Source organism: Palaemon carinicauda, chromosome 7 (genome assembly GCF_036898095.1).
Source record: "Palaemon carinicauda isolate YSFRI2023 chromosome 7, ASM3689809v2, whole genome shotgun sequence".
Lineage (NCBI taxonomy): Eukaryota > Metazoa > Arthropoda > Malacostraca > Decapoda > Palaemonidae > Palaemon > Palaemon carinicauda.
In genome coordinates, this window is record NC_090731.1 from 1,641,782 (window position 1) to 1,656,737 (window position 14,956).

Below are 14,956 nucleotides of genomic sequence, written 5' to 3' on the forward strand. Positions count from 1 at the left end.
TTTCTCCATAGGATTGTAAAACATATACATTGTATTTTATGGTTAAACTTTTATTTTTTATTGTATTCTTAAAGTAAATTTTGTTTCAGGGAGACTTTGAAATTGTAATTGAAGAAGTCGTACATCCCAACCACCAAGGCAATGCAAGGAGACTGCTGTGGTCATATTGCCAGCGTACACTGTGCTTCCACATCATTGGACTCAAGCCCTTTATAAATCAGCCCAGTCATTGTATGTTGGTGACAAAGCCCAGCTTTTCCTTCTTCAGTGGGGTAGCCATTTTTATCCATGATTCTAACATCTTCCAACATCAGCTTAACATGAGTTTGTTCCTGTGCGGATACAAACATCCGAGTCATTTATATGGGTTTACTCCCAAGTTATTTTGCTACGACTTGAAAGAAAAATGTATAGCTGGCAACCATGTATGGTTACCAGGCAACGCCATGATTGGGTAGTGCACTTATACCTCTGAGATGACGAGTCACTCTCCTTATAACTGATCTCCCACACTACGATCATGACCCCATGCTGGATTCTTTCTTTCTCCAGGGCTTTTTCTTTCAGTGTGCTTTGTGAGATAAAAGGCTTTTAAGGTACAGTACTATACTGACATTCCGTGGTCGTGAAGGTCGCTCTTGAGGAACATAAGCACCCCTCGTGCTTGAACTGCCGTGGTAAGCCATGTGAAATTTGGTGGTAGTGTCCACCCTCCCAGTGGGAGAAGTTCCATGCACGTTGCAAGAAGAGAGCTAAGAAGGATGGGTCCCCTTCCCCGTCTTCTTTTGTTGAGAGCAAGAAGCCTCCTGTGACCCTCTTAACTGAGGGTGCAGCCATTATCTCCATAATTTTCAGATTAGTGAAACTCTTGTTAATGTTTTGTTGCCCTTAGTGCATAGCAAACATGAGTCCCTACCTGATACTTATTCTATGGCTTCAGCTCCTGCACAGCCTGGACTGGACTCAGTTCCAATATCTTTAGTTCCACATTATACCAATCTACTCGGATTCCCATCTCCCCCCATGAGTGTGCTCAGTGGTGATCGTGACGCTTTTGTTTCAGATTTTCAGAGCCAAGGTGACTTCTCACCTTTGGAGGACTCTCCAGTAAAAGTGCTGAATATTTCATCCCACTCTCATCTGAGGACTTCTTCCCATGTGCTGAATGAGAAGACATATCCCCCTGTACGGAGGCAGCCATCGTGGAAGGTGCTTACTTTTCCCTGGCTCGTATATACGAGTTTGGGTTGCTTCGTATACCAAGGGGCCCGCAGCATCACCTTTTGCCACAGAAAGGCCCAACAATTCACCATTATCTTCTTCGGATGTTGATAGGAAATCCACAGTTGTGTCCATGACAAATTCCACTGTACAGGTTTGGCTGTTTCATCAGAGTACGAACGTTGGCTTCCCTTTCCCAACATCCCTTTCAGAAGGCAAAAGTTTTATCAATGTCAACAAACGTCTCGGCTCCACGTGTCTCAACCACACGTATTGGCATACCCTCACGTGTGTGTGCTAATGTCACAGAACATGCCACCATCCCTGCACGCGAGTGTGCAACCTGAACATGCCAGTATCTTATCACACACTCGTGGGGACACTTGACAAATTCTTGCTTTGACTCGTCTTTTAGACGAAATAATAAAATAAACGTAATATTTTACCAAGGTCTGCACAGACAAATATTAATCCCAACTTACCTACAGTATTATCCCACAAGCTACTGAGAGAGTAGCAATTTCAGATTTGTTCCGTAACCGAAATACAAACCACGCTATTTACATTGGGTTTACCTTTCGGCGTAGCTGAAATGACGAGCCAATAGTTTTTAACGAGGGTTAACTACACCCGCGCTAGTTAGTGGGGGTAGGGGAAGGGGTAGCTTGCCACCCCTCCCCCCCCACACACCGGTAATTTGCTTCACTTCACTTTTGGCTCCGGCGATGAACAGACGTGTCTGTCCATCGTCCTCGTTGACAGCCTTAATCTTTTTTTGCTTTTTCTTCCAGTTTGTGTGTGTGCGTTTTGAAGTTGGCCTCACCCTTTATTGTTCACCATGCGCAAGTGCCCTGGGATTGCCGGTCGCCCTTGCGGTACATTTATGTCTGCGGTGGACACAGATCCTCACATCCTTTGCCCGCAGTGTCGAGGCCGACGGTGTGACAGAGAGAACACGTGTAGTGAGTGCAGGGAGTGGTCTGCCTCCCAGTGGGAGAGGTTTGGCCGCCGGCGCAAGAAGAAGTGCAAGAGAGACCGTTCTCCTTCCGGGGTTGCCTTGAAGGAGGAAGGCTCTCGGGACTCTTCTTTCGCCGCCCAAACCTCCTCCGAAGCTCCCCCTCGCAGGCCCTAGTTCTGTTTCCCCACCTTGGATTGGGGGAGAGGGCGTCGCCTCCCATAGCGGGGCGGTTCCTCCTCCTCCTCCGGGGGAGGTTGTTGCTAATGACTCCTTGTCTAATGATGATCTTTTTCAGATTTGGGCTTCCTTGGGGCTTAAGGGCCTGCCCTCCAGGGAAGCCCTGATTGACCTTGTCCAGTTGGGGGCGCTGTTAAGCAGTCGCCGGTGATAGCAGAGGTAGATCCTCTGTCTATCGTCGACGTCGTGGTGGCAGAGGCTTCCGACGGGTCGGGTCAATCCTCTGCGGGTGCTGTTGTGGATGATGGTGCTGAAGGCTCTCCTCCCCCTTCCGTACATCCTTCGAAGGGGGAAGGGAGTCCCGCGGGCTCTTCTGCTGCCAAGCCTCCCTCTAGGGGGAGTGCTTTGACTGAGACTCCCCTTTGGAGGACTGATGGTTCTGACGATCTCCCTCGTGGCCGTCTTCGCCGTAAGGCTCACCGTCCGCTGTGCCGCAAGGGCCTCCCGTCTCCCTATAAGGGTGCTAAGAGGCGCCTTTTTGAATCTTCGCCTCCTTCCACCGAGGGTGACTCTCCTCGCCGTAAGCAGCCTGCAGCTCCAGCTTCCTTAGACCTCTCCGGGGATCGGTCTCCTACGCCTTCCAGACCTTCCACTTCTGGTGCAGACGTCCAGCAGCCTGTCCTCGTCAGCCGAAGTGCAACGGTCCCTTAGGGGCAAAGGGATGCTTCCCACGGTGTGGGTTCTTCCCTTGCGCGTCAGGGTTCCCCTGCGCGCCCTTCTGCAGTGTTAGCGCACAGGCGCTCCCCTGCTCGTCAGCGCTCTCCCGATCGTCAGCGTTCTCCTGTTTGCTAGCGCTCTCCTGATGATCGTCGTCCCTCTTCTCGCCAGCGCTCTCCTGAGGACATCCTTCAGCCTGTTGTTCCTGTTGAGCGCCCAGTGCGCCAGCGTTCCCCTGAGCGCTCTAGATCTCCTGCTCGTCAGTGCGCACCTGCGCTCCCAGTTCCTGACTCGCGCCCTGTGCGCCCACGCTCGCCTGCCCGACCTAGAACTTTGGTTCAGGTCTTGACCAAGGACTCTTCTGCTCGCCCTCGCGATCCTGCTCGTCAGCCTGTTCCAGCGCAACAACGCTCGCGGTCTCCAGCGCGTACTTCCAAGATGCCTGTACGCCTGAGCCCGTTCGTGAGCGTTCGCCTCTGCGCCCCGTGCCGGCAGCTCCCTCACAGGATTCCACGCATCGCCCTCCTGCTCGCCAGCGATCACCAGCACGCCAGCGATCACCAGCACGCCAGCGATCACAGACGCATCAACATTCGCCTGCTCGTCAGCGATCTCCTGCGCGTCAACAGTCCCCAGCGCATCAACGATCACCTGAACATCGACAATCTCCAGACCGCCCGCGTGACCTATTGCCTGCGCGCAAGCGTTCTCCAACGCGCCGTCGCCCAGAGGATCTGGAGGGACATGGGTCGCCTTCTTTCAGCTCGCCCACGCGCGGTCGTTCGCCTACGCAGTCTACGCGCTATCGCTCGCCAACGTGCCACCATGCGCCAGCGCGCCATCGCGCCATCGCTCGCCTACGCGCCAGCGTTTACCAGCGCGCCGCCGATCGCCTGCTCGCCATCGCCCTCCCACGCGCTACAGGTCTCCAGGGCAACATCGTCAGCAGTCATCGGAGCGATCTCGTTCGCCACGCGTCAACGCGCTCCCTCGCCGAAGCGCCAACGTGCTCACTCGCCAGCTCACCAACGTGCTCACTCGCCAGCTCGCCCACGCGCTCTTTTCGCCTGTGCGCCCTCGCGCCCACTCGCCTGCGCGCCCACGCGACCGCTCGCCTGCGTGCGATCGCTCCCGCGCTCGTTTGTCTTTGCGCGTTTGCACGCCCGCGCCTCAACATTCTCTCGCGCGCGATCCCGTAGTTTCGCCTACGTACGAGCATCAGCACGACCCCCGTTCGCGTCGGTTTTCGCAGACTGCGACAGCATCAGGGACGCGTGTAGCCAGACCGCACTCAGGATCGCCTCCGCCGAAGCGCAGGACTCATGTGCAGGATAGGGAAGACACATCGGAGAGGTCATTACAACTTTCTTCCCCCCTTTCTTTTCAGGCAGGTCCAGTGGTGTGCACTCCGAAGGATCGCCCGATCCCCTTCCCTCCAGCGGGAATCTCGAACTCTGTGTCCGTGTCTCGGCAGACTTGGTTTGGTCCTCTGATGTGGGCGTAGGTGAAGGCTATGAAGTCGGCACTCGCCGATCAAGGACACAAGTCAAGTGCTGCCTCGCCCCTGCTGAAGAGAAGGAGAGGAGTGGACTTCGTGGTGACTTCTCCCAGGGAGAAGTTGGTTCCTAAGAGGTCTGTCAGGAAGGCTCCATCCCCTTCGCAGGTGCTTTCTCCTTCTCCCTAGGACGAGGCTTTTCCGTCCTCGGTAGAATCCAGTGAGGTGATAGTCTCCCCCTCGCACCAAGGGGGGAGTTGTCTCCTCATGGAGGAGAATCGTCTCGCGCGGAGGGCGCTTTCCGAACCTCTTTGTTGGGGTCGTGTATCCCGCCCAGGAGGGAACCCAAGGACTCCAAGACAATCCCGAAGTCGTCTTCTAGGATTCGTCAGGAACCAGCTGCACCCCGGGAGAACGTCCACGCATCTCCCCAGGAAGAGATTCCGGGGACGGGAGACTTAGCTGCCAGTCCGCAAGGAGGAGACCAGCAGGAGTCTGAGCATGCCTTCTGGCAGGTCCTGAGCCTGATGAGGCAACTCAACGGGTTCATGGACACCGTGATCGCCCCCCGAGAAGGCAAGGACATGGTCCTGGACCAGGTGTACAGTACTCAGAAGCCCCTAAGACCAGTGCGGCTCTGCCCTGGTCCCAGGGGTTGAAGAGTGCCAGAGCCAGGGCCAATGCCCAACTCGCGGCTCTTGCTTCCTCCAGTCGTTCCTCTGCTGGGAACAAACTCCTCCCACCTCCTCGTCTCCAGCAGAGGAGGTATTTTGAGATCTTGGGGGAGTCTAGTCTCGCTCTTCCTCTCCATCATTCTGTAGAAGAGCTTACTAAGGGAGTTCCTCTCGAGAAGCTCTCCACCCGGCAGGTGACGTTCTCGGCGTTGAAGATCCTGAGCCATGAGAAGGTCGTGAAGTGCGCCATGCAGGCCACTTCGTGGCTGGATATATGGCTAGGGTCTCTGGGCATCCTATTGCGCTCCGAGGATTTGTCTAAGGAGACCAATAGGAAGGCCCTGGAGACCTTCCTACTCTCGGGCACCCGCTCCATCGAGTTCCTGGCACACCAGGCTACCACCCTGTGGGCCAACTCGGTATTGAAGCGGCGTGATGCGGTGACCGAGAAGTTTCACCCGAAGGTCCCCGCCGTGGATGTCTGTAGGCTCAGACATGCTTCCCTCCTTGGGGGGAATCTTTTGGAGCCTCAGGATATGGAACGAACGGCTGAGAGGTGGAGGAAGTCTAGCCAGGACTCCCTCATCCATAGGGCCCTTACAGCTCGGCCTTATAAGCCTCCAGCTCCGCAGCAACAGCAGCAGCAGCCTTGCAAGACACCAAAGCAGGCACCGGCAGCTAAGAAAGTGGTGTCTAAGCCCCAGCCCTTTCCAGCCAAGGACAAAAGGGGCGGTAAGTCCTCCAAGGGAGGCAAGACTCCTAGAGGGAGCGGCCGCGGCCGCAAACGCTAGGAGTGGCAGTCCCCCCGCGTGTCCACCTGTGGGGGGATGCCTTCAAAGTTGCGTGCACAGGTGGCAGCAACATGGGGCCGATGTTTGGACGATTTCTGTGATCGGCCAAGGCTATCGCGTCCCGTTCATAACATCTCAACCTCCCCTGACAGCGAATCCAGTGTCGTTGAGCTCCTATGTCATGGGATCGGTAAAGGGGCTGGCCCTTCGGGCGGATGTCGAGACCATGCTCAAGAAGGATGCTCTCCAGGAGGTCGAGGACGGCTCCCCAGGCTTCTTCAGTCGACTCTTTCTTGTAAAGAAGGCGTCTGGAGGCTGCAGACCTGTCATCGACCTCTCGGCTCTGAACGAGTTTGTCAAGCAAACTCGGTTGAGCATGGAGACAGTGGACACGGTCAGACTTGCGGTGAGACCTCTAGACTTCATGTGCACACTGGATCTAAAGGACGCGTACTTCCAGATCCCAATCCATCCGTCTTCCAGGAAGTACTTGAGATTCAGCCTAGACGACAAGACCTACCAGTTCAAGGTGCTGTGTTTCGGTCTCTCCACAGCACCTCAGGTGTTCACCAGAGTGTTCACCCTGATTTCATCTTGGGCGCACAGGAACGGCATCCGTCTCCTTCGTTATCTGGACGACTGGCTGATCCTAGCAGACTCGGAGTCGACCCTTCTTCGACACCGAGACAGGCTTCTGAGTCTTTGCCAGGATCTGGGGATCATGGTAAACCTCGAGAAGTCCTCTCTGCAGCCGTCCCAACGACTGGTTTATCTAGGCATGCTAATAGACACCAATCTCCACAAAGCCTTTCCTTAGCTATTTACACATATTTGCTCGCCAGCCCTGTCCCCCAAGTCAAGTCCCACCTTTAAGTGAAGTGAAAAGCAAATCACCGGTGTGTGGGGGGGGAGGGGTAACAAGCTACCCCTTCTCCTACCCGCGCTAACTAGCGCGGGGGTAGTTAACCCTCGTTAAAAACTATTGGCTCGTCATTTCAGCTACGCCGAAAGGTAAACCCAATGTAAATAGCTAAGGTTTGTATGGTTAGGAAAAATACAAATTATCTCCGAATTTGTCATATTTCTTTTCAGAGACATGAAAGGAAAGAGGTGACAGAACCCTATATCTTCACCTCTTCTAAGAGAAGGACACTCCAAAATCTAACCATTGTTTTCTAATCTTGGGTAATGCCATAGCTTCTTTATCATGGTCTTCCACTGTCTTGGGTTAGGGTTTTCTTGTTTGAGAGTGCACTCAGGCACACTATTCTCTCTTTATTGTTTATATATGACAGATCTATTTCAAAGTTGTTGCTTGTCTTAAATTTATTTATATTGTTATTCATTACTTCTTATAACCTACAGTATATAGTTTATTTATTTTCTTATTTCCTTTCCTTATTGGGCTATTTTCCCTGTTGTAGTCCTTGATCTTTCAGCATCCTGCTTTTCTAACTAGGGTTGTAGCTTAGCAAGTAATAATGATAATAATTGGAAAGAGACCCGGTTCTCCTCAATATTAATTTGCTTCCAGAAAAAGACATTCCAAGTAGACCTCTTCTGATAAATCTTTTTTCATCACAACTTTCAAGTTCAGACTAAGAGTCCCCTGCTGTCCAACCTCATCCCAACGTGGATAGAATCGCTTATCACTAGAGTAAATAAATGTGGCTCTGCCCATTCTCTTACAGCGGCCTCTTCTCACCGTCCGAGCCACAGGCGTGAACGCATTCACGTCTAAGGAAAGGTGAAAGCTTCCAATATCTTTCTGAAGCAGGAACCTCAACACATAATTGCTAGGCAGGAGCCCACATATAATGACACATCGTTGACTATTATTGATGACCCCTGATGGAGCAAGAACCAGTCCTACTGGTGTAGCCCCTTCAAGATTCCAACCCTCACATACGAGACGTAAGATTTCCTTAAAGTTATGAGTCTTATATGTCCTCTAGACGGTCAAGGAGACCCTCTTTGTGCCCAGGTTCAGAGCAGTTACTGCACCTTTTGAGCATCTGAGATGCAAAAGATGCAGGTAGCTGCCATGTCAGCTATTCAGGCCTGCTCCTGGCTAGACCACTGGTCAGGGGCAATGTCACGCTTTGCTACTACAGAAAATATGAAGAATCCTGACGTAATTAAGCAGTTTGATGAAATGTCAATGTCTGGGAGTTAAGGCCTTGGAATTCCTGGTCCATCGATCGGTCTCCTTATGGAGATTGATTGATTGATTGATTTTGAGTTTTCTATCATCCCGACATCAAAGGTCATTGATGCTTATCATTGTGGAGAAATTGTCTTCGATCATAGAGACACTGTCATGGCAAGGTGCTCAAAGTTGTCCCAAAAGGATGCGCTATACCTGCAAAACTCTATGTTGTGGACTTTCCTACATTTTCCTTCCACAGAGGTTGCTGTGGCAAAAGCCGACCAATTCTTGTTCATGAGAAGAGCCGCTCCTAGGATGCCCGCCCCTCAACAGCCTCTAAAACAGTCTCCAATTAAACAGGGTCAGCAGCACTGGCTCCTCCCGCCTTCAGACAGTCAGCCACCAAAAAAGCAGGATCGGAATCCCAACTTTGGCTGGAGGGGTCACTTCTCCGGACAGAAGGGTAGAGGGTGTTGTGGCTCCGGCTAGGGAAGACAGATCTCCGGACTTACCACCAGTATGGGGATGCCTGCAGAGCTACTGGGGCAGATGGCAGTTCTCCATTCAGAGTATCACGTCCCCTTCAGGGGCTGTCCTCCCCCATTAGCTCAGACTTTGATAGTCCCATCATAGAGGTGGAAGTCTCTCAAATGCTGGCCAAAGGGGCCATAGAGGAGGTCTCAGACAGATCCCCAGGCTTCTTCACCAACCTCTTCTTGATAGAGAAGTTCTTGGGAGGCTGGAGACTTGTTGTAGACCTCTTCCACTTGAACCAGTTTGTGCTCCAAACAAGATTCAAGATGGAGATCCCATGCACTGTTGTTCAAGCCTTTAGAGAGAACAACTTCATGTTGACCATAGACCTGAAAGATGCTTACTTTCAGATCCTTATCCATCCCAGATCTAGGAAGTATCTACTGTTTAAAGGTGTTGTGCTTTGGCCTGTCCAAAGCACCCCAGGTCTTTACCAGTCTTTGCCCTTGTCATTGCTTGGGCTCGTGTCATTGGTATCGGGCTGTTGAGGTACCTAGGTGACTGACTTCTCGTGGCAGACTCAAGATCTCAGCTACTACACCACAGAGATCTTCTCAATTTTTTTAGAGAGTTGGGAGTCCAGTTGAACCTCGAGAAGTCCAGTCTCATTACCCAGCAGCGCCTTTGATACCTGAGTATGGACTTAGAGTCTGTCCGAGCCAGAGTGTTTCCATCTTCAGACAGGATGCAGAGGTTCAGACAAGTGGCAGAATCTTTTCTCAAAAGGGAAAATCTCCCAGCTCATTTTCAGCAGAGACTCCTGGGACATCTATCCTCCCTAGAGAAGCTGGTTCCCTTCAGAAGGATGTTTCTTCTCTCATTGCAGTGGGCTCTAAAGAGCCAGTGGTCCCAGACACCAGACCCTCCTTCAGCTTTAGTGGAGGTTCCATGAGAAGTGAGAGCAGATCTCTTGTTGTGATTGAGGACAGAGAAGTTGTTAGCCAGAACCCCACTACAAATTCTGCCTCCAGAATTTCTTCTCTTTACGGAGGCCTCTCGCCAAGGATGGGGAGCCTACCTTCAGAGAGAGCAGATTTCAAGGATATGATCACAAGAAGATAAAACCTTACACATCAATTACTTGAAAATGAAAGTGGCAAATCTAGCATTACTGTACTTTTCAGAGACCCTCAAAGGTCTCCATGTGGGGTTGATGAGCAGCAACTCCAAAGTGGTGACTTACATCAACAAGCAAGGAGGCTCAGTATCCCATCTGCAGAGCGATAGCCTTGAGCCAAGTCTTTAAACTAAAGGGACTCTATCTCTTTTCCTTGTGAGAGTTATCGGGAGCTTTGAACAGACCTACCCACCTCTGGAACTCAAACCCCCGTCTTGGGATGTGACAAAGGTACTGCGATCCCTCAAGATGGCACCTGACCCTGAAGAAAGTTTTTCTCTTGGCCCTGTATAATTTAATACCTTCAACTCTTACTGATATGGCAATTGTCGTAATTACATTCGAATGCCACCATTCACTTTAGGACAATTGACTTATTCAGTATATGAGTAACAATCCAAACCTTGGCATAAGTCTCTTTTTATAGTTTATTTATGAAAGATCTATTTTAATGTTGGTGTTGTTCTTAAAATACTTTAATTTTTCATTACATCTTTTGTATTTTATTTACTTCGTTTTCTCACTGGGTTATTTTTCCTTGTTGGAGCCCTTGCCTTTATAGCATCCTGCATTTTCCAAATAGAATAGTATCTTAGCAACTAATAATAGTAATAGTGTACCTCATAGGCCTGGTTTAAAGGTTTAAAGGTCGCTCATGAATGGCAGAGGAAGGGACACTGACATTGCTCTAACAAGCAGGACAATGCCCTAGAGACTGACCATTTAAACAAATGATCAGTGACTACCTGAGCCCCCTCTCCACCCAAGCTAAGACCAGGGAGGGCCAGGCAATGGCTGCTGATAACTTAGCAGATAGACCCATGGGTTCCCCCAAATCACCCATCCTTAGCTCACAAAGATGGTGAGGTTGCAACCACTAAAGGAACTAACAAGTCCAGAGCCCCTGGGTAAAGCCAAAAGCCAGATTGGCAAGGACGTCCACCCCTCCTAATGGGCGAGTCATCCCTAATAAATAGCGTAGGTTTATATTCCAGTTACGGAACATAAATTCATAGATAATTTGTATTTTTCCTACTGAAACAAACCTTTAGCTATTTATACAAACTTACCCACCGACCCTATCTCCCTTGAAGTCTTACCTCCAAGCAAAGTGAGGTAAATCACAAGTGTGTGAGTGGCATTGGTAGCAAGGTACCCTCCTACCTCCCGCTAACTAGCGTAATGGGTAGTTAACCCTCGCCAGAAATTTAATGGCTCGTCCTTTCAGTTTCACCGAAAGTAATACCCCTAATAAATAGCTAAAGGTTTTTATCATTATGAAAAATACAGAAATTATCTAAAAAATTTTCATTTGCATCTAATCAAATTTAAAGTGAACATTATTTTGAATTTCCTTGATTTGTTGTACGAGGATAGTAGCCATCAGGAATTTATTTTCCAGACTCAAGATGCTTTTATTAAAAAACCAGATGATCAGTTTGTCAGCAAATTTGGAAAGGCCCAGAAAGGTGGAGATTGGGCTGTGATCGTTGCAGTCGGCATTTGATTAATCCTTTGGAAGAGAGACAGCACCATTTCTAACTCTGCACAGCTGACGGAACATTATCTAGGCCAACGTTTACACAGCAGTTATCTAATCTGGATGGGATGTCTTAATGGTAAGTTTGAAAATGATCTTGTAGGGGACGAGACCATGATTTGGTCTTTACTTATTTTTTTTACGTTTAATTTATCGTCATCTCTCTGCTTGTGAGTCTTTCTTGTTTTAATTGTTAGGGAGTTTTGTCAGAGAAGAAAGATAGAATCTTTTACATAATCTTTTGTGTAGATTTTCACAAGTATTTTGGATGTTGTGACATCTACACCAACTCAATCATGTACTTCTTATTAAATGGTTTCAACTTTGTATTTCTTTTTGTTGGGAAATTGTAGGAAAAGTAGATTAAAATGGATAAATATATTCTTAAGAAGGATAAAGTTGGAATACTGAACAGCCTATTTTTCAATATTTAACTTAGCCGGTGATTATATAGCTGCAACTCTGTTGCCCGACAGACAACTCTACAGTAAAAACTCGCCAGCGATCGCTACACAGGTTGCGGGTGTGCCCAACAGCGCCATCTGTCGTACAGATACCCAGTACTCAATGTAAACAAAGACTCAATTTTCTCTCTGTCGAGCTATCGACAAGACGTACTTACTCGCTGTTGCTAAACTGGAGTTTTTTCACAACTAATTGGTGAAGTACTTTATTCTAGTTTTGAGCTTTCGCTATGCAGGTGTTTTATCTTCATCTTAAATCTTGAACTCGTTTTGGATAGATTTAATTATGGTGACAAAGAGAGTATGGACTTTCTTTCACTTTTAAATGGCCGACCCTTCCCTTAGACGGAAGTGTGTTTAGGCTTTTAGTAATTATATCACGTTATAGATTTTCCTCTATATATTTTATATCTCTCCGCCTTTATTAGGCCTCTTCGATTAACTTTCCATTTATTATAAACATATAAAAATAATTTTAATGTTTTGTTTATATAGACCTTTCCTGAGAGTAGGCGGTCCTAACTTGGAAACCGAAGTTAATCAACGTTGAGCCCTTTATATCGTAATGAGCTAAGGATTTAAAACTTTTTAAATGTAATATTTTATGAAAGATTTTCTTTGATAGTCTTCGTACTGTTTTCAAAGATGAACTAACGTTTAGTTTATTTATGCTACGCAGTTGTTGACGTTCAGGACGTTCAACATGCGCTCTATCGTTACGATAGAGAGAGAGTGTATCACGGTTTCACTTTGCAGTAAGAGTAAATCGATTCTGACGTTTTGTTCATTCTTTCTTAGCTTAAATGTTTTAAATTCTATTTTAAAGGAACTTTTTATTTGAAAAACCTTTCAGTTTTTTCCTTTAGTCAAATAACATGTTTTTTTGACGAAATATAATTGGGCTCTTCTCTCAGGTGCGAAATCAAGAGAGAAAGAGAGAGAGAGATAGAGACGGAGGGAGAGAGAGGAGAGAAAACGTTCCGTTCAAGCGGGTAACGTTGTTCTCGAGTTACTCTCGTCCCTAGTCGCTGTACGGGGAGGAAGGATAAAACGTTTTAGTTTTTATTCTCGTCCCCAGGCTATGTGCGGTGAGAGATTGAAAACGTAGTTATATGAACTAGTGTTTAGTCTCTTTCCCAGCCACTGATTTTTTTATCTTAAAATATGTTTTCTGTTTTTTGCTGGTATTAATGAGCTTGCATTATACGACTGATTTCGCAATTACTACCTTTTAATGAAGGGTAGAATTGCGTGTTTCAGGTAGAAATCAGTAAAAGTTTCGATTTCAGTGAAATAAGTGCAAAACAGAAAATCGAAGTGATAAAGTGATATGCGCAAAGTGTTACAGTGTTGCGTCCGAGGGTTCGTCTGTTCGTGCCTGTCGTTCACCTAGTCCGGGACCTCTTACATGCTCCCAAGCCCAGGGGAGAAGTAATGTCAAACGACTTATGGGTTCGAGAGGCCTTGACCAACGAACAGACGTTTTCCCTCTATGGTATCGGGTGTATCTTACCAAGATCTCCCCTACCATAAGACGAGAGAGACGTTGTTTCTCCTCGTCATCCGAAGGCTTTTCGCATAAGAAACCTGTCACAAGGTTTCGAAGCCCTTAAGCGAAAGTCAGTCCTCTCAGGACAGGTCCAGCGTCCTGGTTACAACCATTAGGACAGCCCTGACCCTATGCAGTCATCGGATAACTGCTCGCCGCCTAACAAAAGCGTAACACAGACGCCGAGAGTCTTTTTTTGTAGGCAAAGTGTTGCGGTCACAGACGTTACCCTCGTCTCTTACCACAGCCATTTCCGTTGATCCTTAATGGGTTGTATGGCAAGACATGCAGTATATGCTTGCCTCCCTTATGGAAGACTATTCTGCCGATTAGTCCGTTGAGTCTAGCCGTTTATCTCATCGATATCCTGGCTTTCAGCCAACCTAACGTTCCTTTGTGCTTACTGTTGACGTTGGCGTAGCTTAGTCACGTCAGTCAGGTTGTTTAGAACCACACTCGATGCGGTCTCGTGTGGTTTTTCAGCCGCATTTGGACGTTAGGCCACTTGCTGATGCTCCTGTTGACGTTCAAGACGTTCACTAACAATCGGAGTTGACTTGTTTTGACGCTGTGCGTCAACCTCCGCATTCTAGAGTTGTTTTGACTGCTCAGTCTAGGCAGTCAAAGCAGTCTCGAGTGGACGCTGTGCGTCCTCACGCACCTGTTGTGGTTGACAGTTCAGTTGTTGTCAGTTCACAGACCGTCAAGCAGTTACATGACGTTGCGTCCTGGTCCGCTACTAATGCACCAGTGAGTGTGGACTCTGCTTGTAAAGCATTGCCACCACGGTAGGTCTCTCCCTTGCTTGAGACTAAGCTTTTATCGGACAAGGTTCCTGTAGATGAGGAAGTTGCTGTTCCCCCTCCTACTGATATTCCCTTGAGGACTCTGTCAGATGGAGAGGAGCCTAAAGCTGCTTAGCCTCCTATGGACTTTAATTAAATCATGATGATTTTTTTTAAGGATCTTTGTCCGGATCTTTTGTAACTGCTGCTCCTCGTTCGCCTAAACGTCAGAGCTTACACTAGGCCTAGCTACTTCGAAGCCGTTGTTTTTAAGCTAGTGCTCTCTCGCTCTCCTAGAGAGCTTTACGTTGGCTAGGCGACTGGTTTTTCACCAGGAGGAGTTTGGGGGATACAGCCTTTGCTTTCCCTTCTTTTAAACTGGTTTATAGAGCGAGAGTCTGATATGACACGAGAGAAGTTCTCGGCTTGGGAGTTCATGCCTCTGCCCAGATAGACTTCTCAATTCTCGTAGACTCTCCCTGGCGCCTGGCCAGGAGACGCTCCAAGTTGTTTACAGGTCAACTTCACAGCTGTTTTCGAGCCTTTGAAGTTTTGCTGTACAATTATGTCACGCATAACAAGGCTTTCAGGGATGGTAAACGGTACCGCCTCAGTCGCTAACCCCGTCTGTTGCCACACCTGCTCCCGTAGACCCTAAATGGGCTTTGCGTCCTTGATAGAGGACTTTAATGTGGAGAAGGTTGCTACCGAACCTTCTGGCCAACAACCTTCCAACCGGTCGGTTGTGCGCCCTGTTGACGCTGAGGTAACCTACTCGCGTCTGC

The 14,956-nt window shown here is 48.6% G+C and overlaps 1 protein-coding gene and 1 long non-coding RNA gene across 7 annotated transcripts in view; both read left to right on the plus strand.

Annotated features, from left to right (window-relative positions):
- Positions 1 to 14,956, plus strand: part of LOC137643796 (uncharacterized) — a 703,394-nt gene that overhangs the window by 399,461 nt on the left and 288,977 nt on the right. The gene's annotated exons all lie outside the window — the stretch shown is intronic.
- LOC137643798 (uncharacterized) overlaps positions 1 to 14,956 on the plus strand; it is a 96,128-nt gene that overhangs the window by 68,659 nt on the left and 12,513 nt on the right. For 3 of the 5 annotated variants that reach the window (XR_011045067.1, XR_011045070.1, XR_011045071.1), the window contains exons 2-3: positions 90 to 231; positions 11,236 to 11,452. This is a non-coding gene — a long non-coding RNA (uncharacterized lncRNA). The remainder of the gene's footprint in view (positions 1 to 89; positions 232 to 11,235; positions 11,453 to 14,956) is intronic. The other 2 variants (XR_011045068.1, XR_011045069.1) reach the window with 1 other exon arrangement.